This window comes from Vanellus vanellus (assembly GCF_965231255.1).
Source record: "Vanellus vanellus genome assembly, chromosome: 13".
Taxonomy (NCBI): Eukaryota; Metazoa; Chordata; class Aves; order Charadriiformes; family Charadriidae; genus Vanellus; species Vanellus vanellus.
In genome coordinates, this window is record NC_138918.1 from 21,700,496 (window position 1) to 21,714,583 (window position 14,088).

Genomic DNA, 14,088 nt, shown 5'->3' on the forward strand with positions numbered 1-14,088 from the left:
TCCTCACCTCCAGGTGAGGGCAGGATCGCAGGGGAGAGATGGGGAGGAGATGGCTTGGAGACATTCATAGCCCCAGTGGGACCTCAAGAAACATCCCTAAAGCACGTGCCGTCCCTGAGGACACGCGTGAGGGGATGCACAGCCCCCTGCTCCAACACAACGGGGATGCAGCACGTTCTCTGCTGCGTAAAAGGGAGCAGGATGTGGAGGGAAGAATGGCTTTGAACAGTCAATTTCCATCGCTGAAAGCTGACAAGTTTAAAACAGCTAATGTGCCCCGCAAGATGAGGCCTTCAGAGATTTACAGCTCTCCTCGGCTGACTGCTCCCATACGGTGTGCATGTCAGCCAGGGAGCCTTTTAAAGAACCAAGATAAAGCTGCAGCGTGGCCGCATTGCCCACCAAATGGATGGCAGAGAGAGAAGAAAGGAAGGAGAGAGGTTGCTGTGTGTGTTTTTTTCCCATCAGACAGGCTGCTGAGCTCATGTCCCCTCCTGCAGCTACCACCACAGAGTTACTCCAGGTCAAGGTCAAAGCAGCCCTCCTGGAGCAAAGTTTTCCCAAGCTGCTGCAGGAGGAGGTTTGCAAAATGCTGCAGGAGCCTTCGGGTGCCCACTGGGGCGGCCTGGGGTGGGTGTCAGTGGGACCTGTGGGTGGCACTAGCTGGCAGGTTTCATCATATAGGGTAGGACAGCACCGTGGGGTGAAGAAGCCCTGGAGGTGGGGCATGGACAAGAACTAGCCCAAGCCCTCCACTGCAGACTGGCACTGGAGTGGGTAGGATGGTGGGGGAACTCGCTCATGGGTGAGGTGGAGTGAGAGTGTTGGGTCTCAGCAGGATCCCAGCCAGGGTCAGCATCCCCCAGAGGGGTCACACAAAGTTTAGGAGCTGCTGCTGAGGTCCTCAGTGCTGCTGCCTACCTGCTATCTGTGCCACGTCAAGGCCGGGCTGGGGTGTCACAGGTGTTGCCCAGGGCAGCTGGATTCTCCATTTGTCATCTGTGTTCCTCTGAGTTTTCCGCTGCAGCCAGGAGCATTGTGTGCTTGAGCAGACCCGTGACCATCACCAAGCTTTGTGGTGTGCATTGGGGCATCAGCTGGCTGGGACCGTGGCTGAGAGACCTTGAGCACATGGGGTGTCATGGGACCTCTCTGCCCAGCCCCAGCATACTTGTGGTGTCTGCAGCTTGGGAGCTGTGCCCGGGAGACATCTTCAGTAGGTGCCAGGAGTCAATTCATCTTCCTCAAGGTCACCAGAAGAAATGGGCTGAATGCACCAGGTCCTGAGAGCAACTCTACCTCCCTGCCGGAGCCAAGGCACTGGCTGGGATGGAGGTGTTTGCAGAGTATGGCACTGGTCCCTGTTTCCAGGACCATGCAGGCTGCTGGTCTGGGACACCCACATCTGCTAGACTAACAGTGCTCACATCGGTCCCTCTCCTCTTCCCAGCCTGGCTCAGGCTTTCCTGTGCAGAGTAAAGCGGCAGCCACTTCAGCAGGTTGCTACTGCATGAGAGCAGCTAGCAGGTTTGCCCTTGCATGATGCCCACAAAGAACTGAGCTCCCTGCAGATGCCCCTTGGTCATGGGTACCCAGGAGAGCTGACAGGGCTTGAGGTCTGGGCAAGGAGGCCTTCTTAGAGCCCGGGGATAATTTTACTGAGTTACCAATCCCTCAAAAGCTGAGCTCGCTTCCTTGCCTTGGTTGGACTGTGGACAAAGGTCTAGTGTGACCTGACCCTGTGGGGTGCTGGAGAAAGCTCTCCAGGCTGGTTTTGGGCTCATTGGTAGCAGCAGGGGTTGCCAGCTGTGAGACTTGGGCGCTGGAGCGGTAGAGCAGCCCTGGCTCTGCTGGGGTGGGAGAAGCCAGCCAGGCTGGAGGAAGCACTGCTCTGTGATGGCCCTGGGCCACCTTGTCCCATTGAGGAGAAACAGGACAGGGCAGAGGTTGCTCAGCAATGGTGTGTCTGGAGATGCTCTCCATTGTTTCTGCCTGTCCTGCTGCCACCCCAGAGTCCAGGAGATCCCACCTCCTCTGTCCAGCCCGGGTTGGGAGAGACTTTCCATCCCAGCATTTCATGGCAGCAAGTCTAGGATGTGAGGGCAGTTGGCAACATCCCACACCCTTAGTGCCGTGGTGCCGCCTGGCCCTGATGCCCCAGGAACTGGAAAAGCAGCCTGCACCCTGGCACCAGCACGTGACAACTGTGCTTCTGCAGTTCCTGGTGCAGAGGAGTGGGATGGGGTGAATCAGGCAGGAGAGGGCAGAGCCATCAGGTCGCCTCTGCTCCTCTCCATCACAGCACTGACCGTGGTGGCTGTGCACATGGGGCTCTGAACAACACCCAGGGCAGTCACCAGCCCTGACACTGGGGAGGGGGGCACACCATTACAGTCCCAAAACAGCTGTTTGAGCATGTCTCCTCTGAAACCCCTGCCGTTCTGGGATCCAAGACCCCCTTGCCCGCTTGTGGGAGAGCTGCTCTCTGGTCCTCGCTGGTTCCTGAGCTGAGCATTGGCAGCAGACTCCGTGCGGTGCCAGGGATGGGTCTGCCTGCGCTGTGCAGTGCCATGGTCCACCCAGGCAGAGGGACTTGGTGCATCTCATCCCCCGGATGGTCAAGGGAGAAGTCGGATGCTCGGTTCATGGCGCTGCCCAAGATTTACATTGGTACCCATCCTTCTCATGAGATGCCCAGCCATGGACGGGCTTTGGGGGCGGTGGGGGAGAAGCATCCCCTTATCTCTTTTCTCTTTGTGCAAACACACGAGCCCTCTTGGAGCCGCCGTGTGATGCCGCCAGCCGGAAAGCCGCAAAGGCGGGGAGGTTGCCCAGCTTCTGTCTCCTTCCCAGCAGGTGTGGCTGGCCCTGCCAGGCAGATGGCTCAGCGCCTGGCAGAGACGAGCGGCGGCGCCAGGAGCAGCTGGCTCCATCCGTACCCGGGCCAAGAGCAGGGATGCTGAGCAGCGCGGGGAGCTCACGGCAGGCGAATGAGGCAGGGACCTCCCCTGCCAGGCTCAGGTTGTACTGGGCACTGCTGGGCTCTCGGCACGTGGGGTATGCTGCCAGCTCCTGCCTCTGCCTGGGGGACCCTGCAGCAGGGCCTCCGGGAGTGTGTTGGCAGGGACCAGTGATACCCTGGAGGAGACAGGCGTCTCTTGGGGACAGCCCCAAAGCCCATCTCTGGTGCAGGAACCTCCAGGGCACATTTGTTCCAATGAGACCTGGATGCCAGTCATAGAGAGAGGCCTCTCCCTGCACCCTGGAGAAGATCAGACACAGAGATGAACTTCAGGGTGGACCCTGCTCTGAGCCATCAGCTCCCATCCCTGGTTTGCTCCTTGCTGCCTGGCCTAATGAATTGCTGGGCAATCAACGGACCGATTGGAAGCCCTGCAGACCCAGGTCAGCCACTACCTTGTTATTTCTGACCAGTGAAGTGGGGGAAGCAGACCTTTTCAATCCACTGGCCATCACTCTGTGCTGTTGTGCAGCTCCTGGCACAGCAGGGCAGGGCTGAACCAACCCTCAAAAACCAGAATGGAGACAAGAAGATGGGACCCACCACCCCAGGTTGTGGGGAGGGGAGGCTGTTACCCTAACGGGGAAGGGGAGCAGCAGACGGGATTTTTTTTTCCCCACACAATGCTTGTAGTGTGCAGACCATGATCACAGCAATGCGGGGACTGCAAAAGCTCTCGTGCTGTGACGGTCATGGCCAGCCTTTTCACAAGGGGTAAGTGCAGCAGCCTCACGCCACGTAGTGCAGTCTCATTTTCTGTGCAGTTTTTATTACATCTGTTTGCCTGGCTCTGAGTGGAGGCAGAGAGCAATGAACAGCACCAGGACTGACAGCCTAGGAGCTCAGCACAACCACCTCTTGGGCCTGACATTAAGGGCTAGGAGAAGATGTTCCTGGGGACCTGGCTTCTGAAAGGGCAGAGGAGAGATGGAGGGGGTCTGGGCCATGGGAGCAAAATCTCTGGGCAGGCTGCTCTGCTGTGCAGGCTCCTCCATCCTCATCTTGCAGCCGGCGCTGGAAGTGGAAGTTTTGAAGTCATGCACGGAGCTGTTTGCTTGGTATTTCCTGCCCCCGAGAACAGGAAGCAACAGCGAAGCCCAGGAGGGAGCTGCTCTTGGGAGATTTCCAGCCTGACACGTTTTGATCTCTGCCTATGGGAAAGGGGGAAAGCTCCCTGCTCCTTCCTCAGTCCCTGTGCCCAGTGCTGGTAGCTAATGGGACAGCTTCAGGCTGACTTGGGCCTGGGGAGGTGCATTGCACAGAAACGTGGCAGTTGGAATGATTTTCCATTTCGCTCTCCCTTGTACCGCTCTGACCTGGACCTTGTTTCCTCAGGCTCTAGGACAACGATGGAGATGCTGGCTCACAAGCTGCAGTGTGAGAAACGTCTAGTGGCGATGGATGCATGTCTTCCCAGGCTGTCCTACTGATGTCCTGCTCTCCAGGTACTGTCCTCTCGGCCCCACTAGCTGCAGGTCCAGCCCTGCCCCCTAACAACCATACTCTGCTGGGTCTGGATCAGCATCTCATCACCCCCACAGTGCTCACTCCTGCTTTCAAGGTCCATGCTGGGAACCACCAGCCCTACACACAAGGCTCCCTCAGCCCACCAGGGCTTGGATGCAATACCTGTGCTTGTCCCCGTGCCCTGGTGCACATCCATGTCGCCTCATTGCCACCAGGACCACGGGAGGTCCTTGCCACAGGACTGTGTTCCCCTCCCTAGTGCTAATGGTCATGATGGGACGAGGCCAGGGGAAGGGCAGGTTGGGCTCGTGCCTCATGCCAGGCAAAGACTGTCATGGCGGGAGTTAGTCCCCATCAGGACTGCCAGCGTCTGTTACTGGCAGACCATGGCAGCAGTCTCCGAGGAACGTGAACAGCACATTATTAACAAACTTTTAAAGAGCTGCCAGTGTGTCCTGGGTCCCTGTTTATTTCTGCATATGGCCTGTCCACTGTTGAATGCAGCATTCATTGGACATGTCATCTCAGCTTAAGATGGTCTATTACTTACCCCAATCAAACTCCTGCAGTAGGTAATTCCTCCTCTGGGCAAGGACAAAGTCCCCCACAAGGAGGGGGTTTATTCTCCTTTTAAATCATCCCTGCTTTTGTTTTCCTTCTCCTGAGGGCTACGTTTGTGCTGAGTGGATTTTGGATCAAGGGTGTCGAAGCTGGAACACATCGATCTCTGGATCTGCTCCCAAGCTGCTATGTGCATGGATGCTGGGGCTGTTTCTGTGACTATGCCCTGAGCACACTCTGCAATGGAGAAATCTGGGGACGAGTTGCCTGGAGGTGACATGGCTGGGGAGCGGGGATACTCCCAGAGAGATGTGCCATGTCAGGGCTAGGGTGGCCGGCAGAGATGGAGCAGGTGAAGCTGCCATCCATGGCTTTGCACCAGGTCCATTCTGGTGGCTGTGGCCCATCTGCAAGGGCGCTCCAGACACTGGCCTGAAGGATGGCGAGCTCGTTATGCAAAACCCACTTATTCCATTTTATGGTCACGGGGGCACCAGGTGGGACCCAGACCAAGAGCTCAGGGGCTCCTGGCCTTTTTCACGCAGCAATTGTCAACACCAGCCATGGGACAAAGCAGGACAGTGCCGCCCACCCTACTAGCCTTAGCAAGAACAGGTTGCAGGGCATGGTTTGGCCAGAGCTTACCTGACCAGCTCCTGTGGGGATATGGTCTGTTTTGAAGGTGCTAGAGTCCTCCACCCCAGTAGTGCCCATGTCCCACTGAGCAGGCAGTGGACTGGACACAACAAGGTTGTCTCTTTGGGGAGACATGAGCCGGCTGCTCTTTGGAGCCATTCAGCTGCCTAGTACTGAATGTGTCTGGGCACAGACGACCCAGGCTGAGGCTGGGATGTTGGGGGAGCCAGGACCTGGAATACCTCTTTGGAGGATGCCTGGTTGGATTTTCACAGGACCCTGGGAGATCCTGAATCCTTCCACTTCTGCTGCTCGCTTGGGATCTCTGCCTGTGACTTTTCGTGCTCTCCTGGAATTGTGGTGGCAGCCCACGGCTGAGAATGGCAGACCGTCCAGCTCTGGGTCCACCTGGAAAAACATGTCCTAGGTGAAGGAAAGACCAACACCAAAAGCAATAAAGAGTCACTGCTGCTATTGTCGAGACGCAGGCAGCATTTGTCCAGTGCCCAGCACAAAGCCCAGGTGGAATGGCGATGGAGATGGCAACATGCAATAATGCCGATCAAACCGTGGAGGAGGGGTTCATCATCGAATCTGATTTTCTTTGAAAGCAGCAGATCTGGGTCTGGATTCTGGGCACCGGCAAAGGACAGGACCTCGGTCTGCGCCAGTGTCAGCAGGAGCTGGGGTCATGCTGGGTAATGTGCGTGCCGAGGGTTTGCTGCAGGGCAGTGCCATCCCCTCCAGGAGCGAGCAGGGGGTGAAGACCCGCTGGGACAAGCAGCCAGAGCCTCTCCGGCCATGCGCGCTTTTCCATAAGCAGTCGCCTGGGCAACTGTGAGCACAGAGCCAGACAAGCCATCAGGATGAGGAGCCATTGTGCTTGTTCAGGGAATGATTCCCAGCCCTTTCCCCAAGTCAGGGGGCTCCGTAGGTCACCCCATTTTGCCAGTGTGGAGAAGATGGGCAGCAAACGGCTCTGCCTGGGGCTTCCTGGAAGGCTGGGGTGGGTTATCTCCAACCCCTGCTTCCCCCTACAGCAGGCTGGGGTGATGGGGGAGAAAGAACTCAAGCACATCCCACCCCCCCACCCCCCAGCCTCCCGCAAGGAAAAGCTGCCAAAATGCATATGTACTGAGACCCAAGGGGGTGGCCCAAAACGTCACCAAGCAGAGGGATGAGCCCGATTCCCAAACCCTTCCTTTTCACCCTACCAGAGTGAGGGTGAGGTGTCGCTCCCCCCCCCTCTCCCTCCCCCCCATTATTACTCGTAGTAAGCGTGCCACGTGCGTGTGCATGCCCGGAGCAGCAACAGCGGCTGCTGAAGGAAGGGGCTCCCCATTGAGCTGCATTTCTGCCTCTCCTCAGCGAGATCGTTCTCTGTTTTGCTGTTGTTGCTGCTTGCTTGGCACCTGCTCGCCCCGGACGAGCCTGCTGCTTCGCTAATGAGCTGCAGCGTCTCGCTCAGGGTCCTGCTCACCGTCGGGAGTGCAGGGACTCTCCAGGCTCACGTGCTTCGCTCAGCCCCACGGTTTAAATCCCTGCCAAGAGAAATGGAAGAATCTGGTTCAGCCAGGCCTGGAAAAAACAGCAAGGACAGTCTCCAATTAACCCTTCCGTTTCCTGCCCGCGCGGCTCTCCTCTCCTCCCTTCCCACGCACCGGGAACCAGCAGGCTTCACACCCCTCCTTCCCACACCCCGCTTCATGCGCGTTTCCCTACCTCTGGGGAAAAAGCAGCTTTTCTCGTGAGATTGCCCAGAATACCCAAGGACCGAGTATTCCCACGGCACTTGAATGCCGTGCCCCCTTTGATCGCCAGAGGGCAAAGGGCAGATCTCTGGGAAAAGAAAAGAAAATCATTAAAAAAAAAAAAAAAAAAGAGAGAGAGAGAGAGAGAGAGAGAAGACGCAGAGAGGAAAAAATAATAAAATAAAACAATTCAGGCAGGAGCTTCCCTCAACCTCTATAAAATACAGTTCACGTTTCCTGCAAGCCTGGGGCGCAGATCACATTCGACGTGAGGTGCTTTACCCAGCCCTGGTGTAAATTCTGGAGCCTTGCATTTGCATGGCGTGATGGGAAAAAGCTTAAGAGGGGCCCGGGGAGCTGCAGAGGAGGCGGCTGTGCTATCTGGCTACCGCAGGGGCTGTCGATGCACAGACATTTCCAAGGCTATTTGTGAAGGTGAAATGGTCTGTAAAGATTCCAGGACACCATGTGGCAGGACGGTTAGCAGGGCTTCTCCTTCGGTGTTTGCACAGAGCTGCCGGGCTGGAGAGAGGCTGTGTGCGCAGAATGCCTCGCGGTGATTAGAGCATCTGCAAATTTCAGCTTAATACGCGGCATAATGAGACACGGAATATTATTAGCCTGCAGCCATCCCCCCCCGCCCCAGCGGTGATCTCTGCAGCTTGAGCTGGTTTCACCTTCTCGGTGCTGTGCTGCAGGAGCCCCGGTGAGAGATGCTTGCCCCGCGAGCAGGGCAGGCAGCCTGCAGGCAGCTCTGTGGCCACGCAGGACCAAATTCCCACAGCAGGCAGAGTGGCTTTGCACTCTGGCTTATATGAAATAAGGTTTCATCGTCCTACCTGCTGGCTGTGTGCGGCAGCCCCTACCCTGGTGCCCTTTCCTGCGGTGCCCTGAGCCACTGCCTGCCACGGGGACCGTTCACGGAAAATAACCTCCAACTTCCCACCCCGAAGCTGTATCGCCCATGGCTCGCCTCCCCAGGTCACGAGGACCCATCCTGTGTGTGCTGCCCGCCGAGGCAGGAGGTGCCGGGAGGGCTCAGGCTGCACAAGGAGCTGTGGCAGTGCTGGGAATGGAAAGCACAGCTTTGTTTTGCACGGAGTAACACAAGAGTGTTACTGTGGCTCTGCGTGAAGAGGGGTACCTTGGGATGCTGTACTCACTGGCAACGTCCAGCCACGTGTGCGCAGACTCATGCCAGCGCCAAGCTCCCCTCTCCTGCTGTCTGTGCTCCTCCATCCCACCACCCAGCAGGACCCTGCTTGTGCAGGTCCTGCCGCACTGCTGATTGCCTCCTGTTTTTGGACAGACAGGAATGTCCCAAAGCGCCGGCCCCTCTGAGATGGAAAGAGCTGCTGGGTGATGGCAGGAGCCGGTTCTGCCTGGTGCAGTGGGGGCTGGCATGAGGAGGCTGGTGGGGTCCTGTGCTTGGTGCGAAGCTCTGGGAAACCCCTGGTGCAGGTCTGGGTTCAGCCAGGAGCAGCCCAGTGACTGCCCGGGGCCTCGGGGCCTGACTAGCCTTGGGCTGGGGTGAAGGTGCGGAGCACGGGGTCAGGGCGGCTGTGGAAGGTGTGCGGGGAGTGTGGGGTGGGCAGCCCACGTGTCTCTGTTGGTACGTACGGGTGTGAGTGTGTTCACGTGTGTAAAGGTACACCTGGAGGTGTGTGCATGTGCATCAAGGTGTGTCAATGTGTGCGTGAATGTGTGTGCACGTGTGTAAGTGTGAGGGACAAAGGGCGTGTGTCCAAATGTAAGCTGTGTGCAGACACGCCTGCACCCTGGGCTGTACACTCTGTGTGTGTGTGTGTGCACAGCCCGTGTGCAGGGACAGCTTGTGTATGTCTCTCTGCAGGTCAGAGGCAGGTACTCGAGCATACACAGGAGTGTGTGTGTGTGTGTGCGCGTGTGTGTGTGCAGGGGGTGTGGGTGTGAGGTGTGTGATGCAAACCCACACCTTGGTAGCTGTTTGACCCCTGCTCTGCGGACGTGCTGGCGCAGTATTTCAAGGGACGTGAGCGAGGCATGGCGCGGGCTGGAGGTCACGGTCCCTGGCGCCGCTGCTTTCTGCCCGGCAGACGCAGCACGGGGCCGCGGGCTGGTCTCTCGGGCGAGCTGCTTCCCCCCGCGCAGCCTCTCCCTCCATCTTGTGCTGACCCACGCGTTTGCGTGACCTTGTCGCTGCTGCCGAGCGGAACCTTCCCTTGCTTTGCCTGGGGTATTTTTCAGGGAGATCAGCTCCCCTGCCTGGCTCAAAGCTGGCATTTGCTGCCAAAGGTATGACAGTGACATCTGCAGCCAGGGGCTCCCCCCCCAGAGATGCTTGGAGCCACCTGAATCACTGTCCCTGACGCTCGCCATTTACCGTGCTATTGGTACATTTTAGAAAAGCAAAAGCAAAGTCCAGAGAAGGTATCGCTAAAGCAAAAGCTGTTATGAACGCTGTTAAACTAACACTAACTGCTGCTGCTGTTAATCTGTACCAAGGTCAAATTCACAAATCGGCAGGTTAGTTTCAGTTCCAGCCTGAAATTAGATCATCAATTAGTTAAATCATCACTTTGATACAGAAAGAAAACTGGAGTGGACCCAGCCCTCGTAAATCCTGTAGAAGGGTCTGAGAAGGTGGCTCTGAGTTTATACTGGGAAGAATTTGACCAAAGCAATTCAGATCCATAGCGTGGAGCCAGCTACATGTTTTAATAGTGAAAACAACTTATCACCCACTGCCCGAGCCATAACCTCCAAGCTGTTTTGGACGCTGCCATGTCAGACCTGTTCCCCTGTCCCCAACAGATATTACAGTGCGGTGTTAACCTCTGCTTCAATGAGCAGAGGTTTGAGGCTTCCCATATACCAGAATTGACTGATGACTATTTCAAGTTTCTCAGGGCTTTGAAACCCAAACCCCACTTTAATTTTATGAGTAATTTTATGGGACAATCTTCAGGGCTGTGAAAGCTGGAAACTTTTCCTTTAGGTGCCTTGACCTTATGGCTGCTCATCTACCCATGCAAGAGCCCTGCCACACTTTCATCTGATCACCCTCGACTTCGGAGCTATAAAAAGGATGGGATGTCTCCCAGCTAATAAAAATAGGGAAAAAAAGGGAGAAGCAAAGCTAAAGATAAAGGTGTTGCGAGTCCTCCCCTCCCGCAGCCTTTGGAACGTCACGGAGTGGGGGCTGGCGGCTGAATCAGCAACCAGATGGTGAAGTCCTTCAGGCTCGGCGCTGCTCACTGCTGGCCACCCGCCGTGCCTGAGAGGGCGGCCGGAGCCTGGAGCGGGCTGCTCACTGAGGTCCAGGGCCAGTGGCCTCGGACAGCCCAGCTGGTTGCTTCAACCCGGGATGGGATGCAGAGCTTGTAGAATGTGTGGCGCAGGGCAGCGTGGTCAGGAGGGCAGCTTGGCAGGGTCTCGATCACCCTGGGCTAAAGGAAGACCTGGCTGCTGGCACCAGCAGCTCCTGAACTCCCAAGCTCCAGCTGCACTGGGGTTCCCGGGCCTCCCTCCCATGCAGTTAAACGTGTGCGCACACGTGCATGGGAGATTTCTTCTCCGTGTGCCTGTGTGGAGAGGACGCTGAATTAGGAGAAAATGCAGATACGCCACAAATGGAAGTAGGGCAGATCTTAGCTACAGCCACAAGGGAGGACGAAACTGTTCTCCATCTTACTAGACCCAGTGTCCACACATTAAGGTTACTAAATTCACTGCCAGGAGCAGAGGATGCAGGGCAGCGTTACAGGCCAGGGACTTGTTCCCCTCCAGCAGGTGTCAGGACCTGGCACAGGCACCTCTTGGGTCTCACTTGCTCTCAGATGATCAGATCCAGCACTGTTTCACCAGCTCCGGCATCTACAAGCATGCAAACCCCTATCTCTCAGCCTCAGTACTTCTCAATCTTCGCTCATCCTTTTCAGTCGACTCGGGCATTGTGTCCACTGACAACTAACATCTACTGACAACTTTTCCTCCACCTGCTCAAGAAGGAGCCTAAAAATGTGGACGCTTCCTTCCCCCAAAACCTTCTCTCCATGGAGGGGGCCCAGTAACGTCTCTGACAACAAACAGCAACGTGTCATTTGTTTTTATTACTCTAGGAGGGCAAGCTGCTGTGCGTGACCAAGGAAACCGAGAGCTGACTGCCCTTGTGAACTTGCTGAGTGCCTGATGGGGAACGGGAGGAGAAGAGAGCTGGGGGAGTAAGAAAAACATTACTTCTCTCCTGCTTATTGGCTGAGGCAAGATTGATTGACTGTACTCGCGATAGCATAGCATGCGTCAAGGTAGGCACAAAATTGTGGTTAGCACTAGAAAACCACTGGCCATGTGGATGAACTTAACATGAAAAAAGACATATGGGGCAGACGTAGATTTTGCGTTGAGCTGGGGAGCAGTGTGGGTCCCCGGGCTAGGGAGGGCAGAGGACATGAGTCCGACATGGAGCACAGAGACACGTGATGGCACTGGCTGGTCACTTGACAAAGCAGGGCTGGACTCATCTTGTCTACCTTTTGATGTCTCCAGTGTTTGCTATAAAGAAAAGGACACTTCTAGGATGTAATTCACCTCCTCAAATCGGCCACGAGGTGTGCCCAGAGGTTTACTTCACAGGTGGTGGCTTCCCTGCTTGCTAGTTAAAGCCTTGCCCAGCAGATGAGATGCTCCTGGAGCGCTCTCCTTCTGGCAAAGGGCAGGCTTAGGAAAGGGCTTGAAGAACAGGGCTGGGGAGCACGTTAGGGATGGCAATGGGAAATGAGAAAACACCACGGTACTGGCTTGAAGCCCAAGCAAGTGGCTGGGGGTGGCCATCATCATACGGTGCCGTGCACATGCCAGCTGGAGGGATGGCAGAGGAAGAATCAAGGTAAGGGCTTGTGAAGAGAAGAGCAGTTGGATTTGTTTGGACAGGGCTTTTGGTGACATAAAGTCAGTTTGGTACAAACAGTTCAGTTTTGCATGATGGTAATCACTCCAGTACTATTTCCCATTGTGACAGATACTCAAACCAGAATCATTTCCATAAAGGACATGGAAATGATTTTTTTTGACAATTTTTTGTTTAGAAAGACTCAAAATTCTGCCTTGCAATTCACCTAATTTCGACGCTCTCAGCCTTCAGTTTCCCAATACAGAGGGGAAAAAAATCAGGTTTGGGGAGAACTTTGATAAAGCAGCATATCCCTGCTGCCGACCTGCACTGTTTGGATTTCGCCACGTTGAGACAGAGTCCACAGCAAAACAGCGTCAGAGGAAGAGGCTGAGATGTTCAGGAGGCCAAGGGCATCTGGGTGGTCAGAGGCTGGTCTGGGAGCTCCCAGCTGGGGCAGGGGGTAGTGTGAGCAGGGCCAGGGACCCATGAGGAGCAGCCGGTCCCTCCGCCAGCCTGCGCGTTGCTGGCCCCACAGCTTCCTCTGGCAACGCCTTACACAGGCTATTTTTATGCTGTGTGAAAAAGCGTGTCTTTCTGCAAGCGGAGGAAAGGCGGCGTGGAGAGGGAAAGTGAATTAGTGAAGGTCACAGGCATAATGTCTCTCCTGCGCGCTGCTGGGGCAGAGCGTGAAAAGCTAAAGGGGGTGGCGTGGGGGGTCTGGGCGGCAGCTCGTCTGGGGTGGAAAATGGTCGCGGTGCAACTCTGTGCTCCACCTCTGCCTTCCCGGGGAACATCCAGCCACCGTGGCCCTGCCAGCATGGGGGAGCGAGCTGGCAGCGTGCACCTACTTCTGCACTGCTCGCTCGCTGCTGCCGCTGACTGTTTATAGAGCATCAGCCGCTATACGGACTGTAACTGGGTTTTTACATACAGCATAAAAAGTAATGATCGCTCTCTCGCGCTAAATCACACGCGGTCAAATCGTAATATGGAGTCGCTTCTGTCCGCAGCGGCAAAAGGTTCGTACCTGGGAGAGCCCGAATAGCTCCTGATGGCAAGAAACAGCCTTTTCTTCCCTACTGAAATCAATGAGGGGAGCAGTGCCCAGCATTACGCCCCCAGGATCCAGCCAAAAAATGCGGTCATTTCTGCGGCATCCCTTTCCCTATGCTTTCCCCATGCTTTCCCCTCTCCCTTTAAAGCAATGGCTTTCCTGAGAACAACCGGGAAAGGTGAACGCAGAAGACGCCCTGCCTGCACATCACCGTTTGCAAATGGTAATTTGGAATCTGGACCACGCTTGGGCTTTCCTCACTTGGGTGAGCCCAGTGAAAAGTTGGCCAGGGTGCTCCTCCCCTTCTTGCGGGGTTTGGGAGCTGGGGATGCCGGCCCGAGGAAGGGGAAGAGCATCCCGCTGCCACGCCGTGAGCGGCTCCGTCCCGCAGCGCATCGCCGGCAGGGTACCGCGGGGAGCCTGTGCGCTCTCGGCAGCCTCCTGCTTCTGGGGGACGCTGGAGGCAGAGTTCCCATCACTTTCCCATCTCGGAGCAGATTTACGAGCCTCCCAAAAGCTCTCCCGCAGCCCTCCAGGAAGGCTGGGGTTGGGGGCTGGCGGGGGCGGGGGGGGGGGCTATTTGCGGGGAATTGTGAATCTACTTTCTTACACGGCTGCGTACCACTGTGCAACGGTAATCCCCTGAGCAGGGTGAAACGGAGGCCTAGCTACCATGACCTCCTCTGTAGGTTTCCATGGATACCATGTACTATAAATAAAAAAA

General features: G+C 56.2%; 1 long non-coding RNA gene across 1 annotated transcript in view; it reads left to right on the forward strand.

Moving 5' to 3' along the window:
* Nucleotides 1–13,448, forward strand: part of LOC309677250 — a 35,304-nt gene extending 21,856 nt beyond the window's left edge. The window contains exons 2-4 of the long non-coding RNA XR_014269673.1: nucleotides 4,358–4,467; nucleotides 11,538–11,723; nucleotides 13,321–13,448. This is a non-coding gene — a long non-coding RNA (uncharacterized lncRNA). The remainder of the gene's footprint in view (nucleotides 1–4,357; nucleotides 4,468–11,537; nucleotides 11,724–13,320) is intronic.
* Nucleotides 13,449–14,088: the final 640 nt, after the last annotated feature.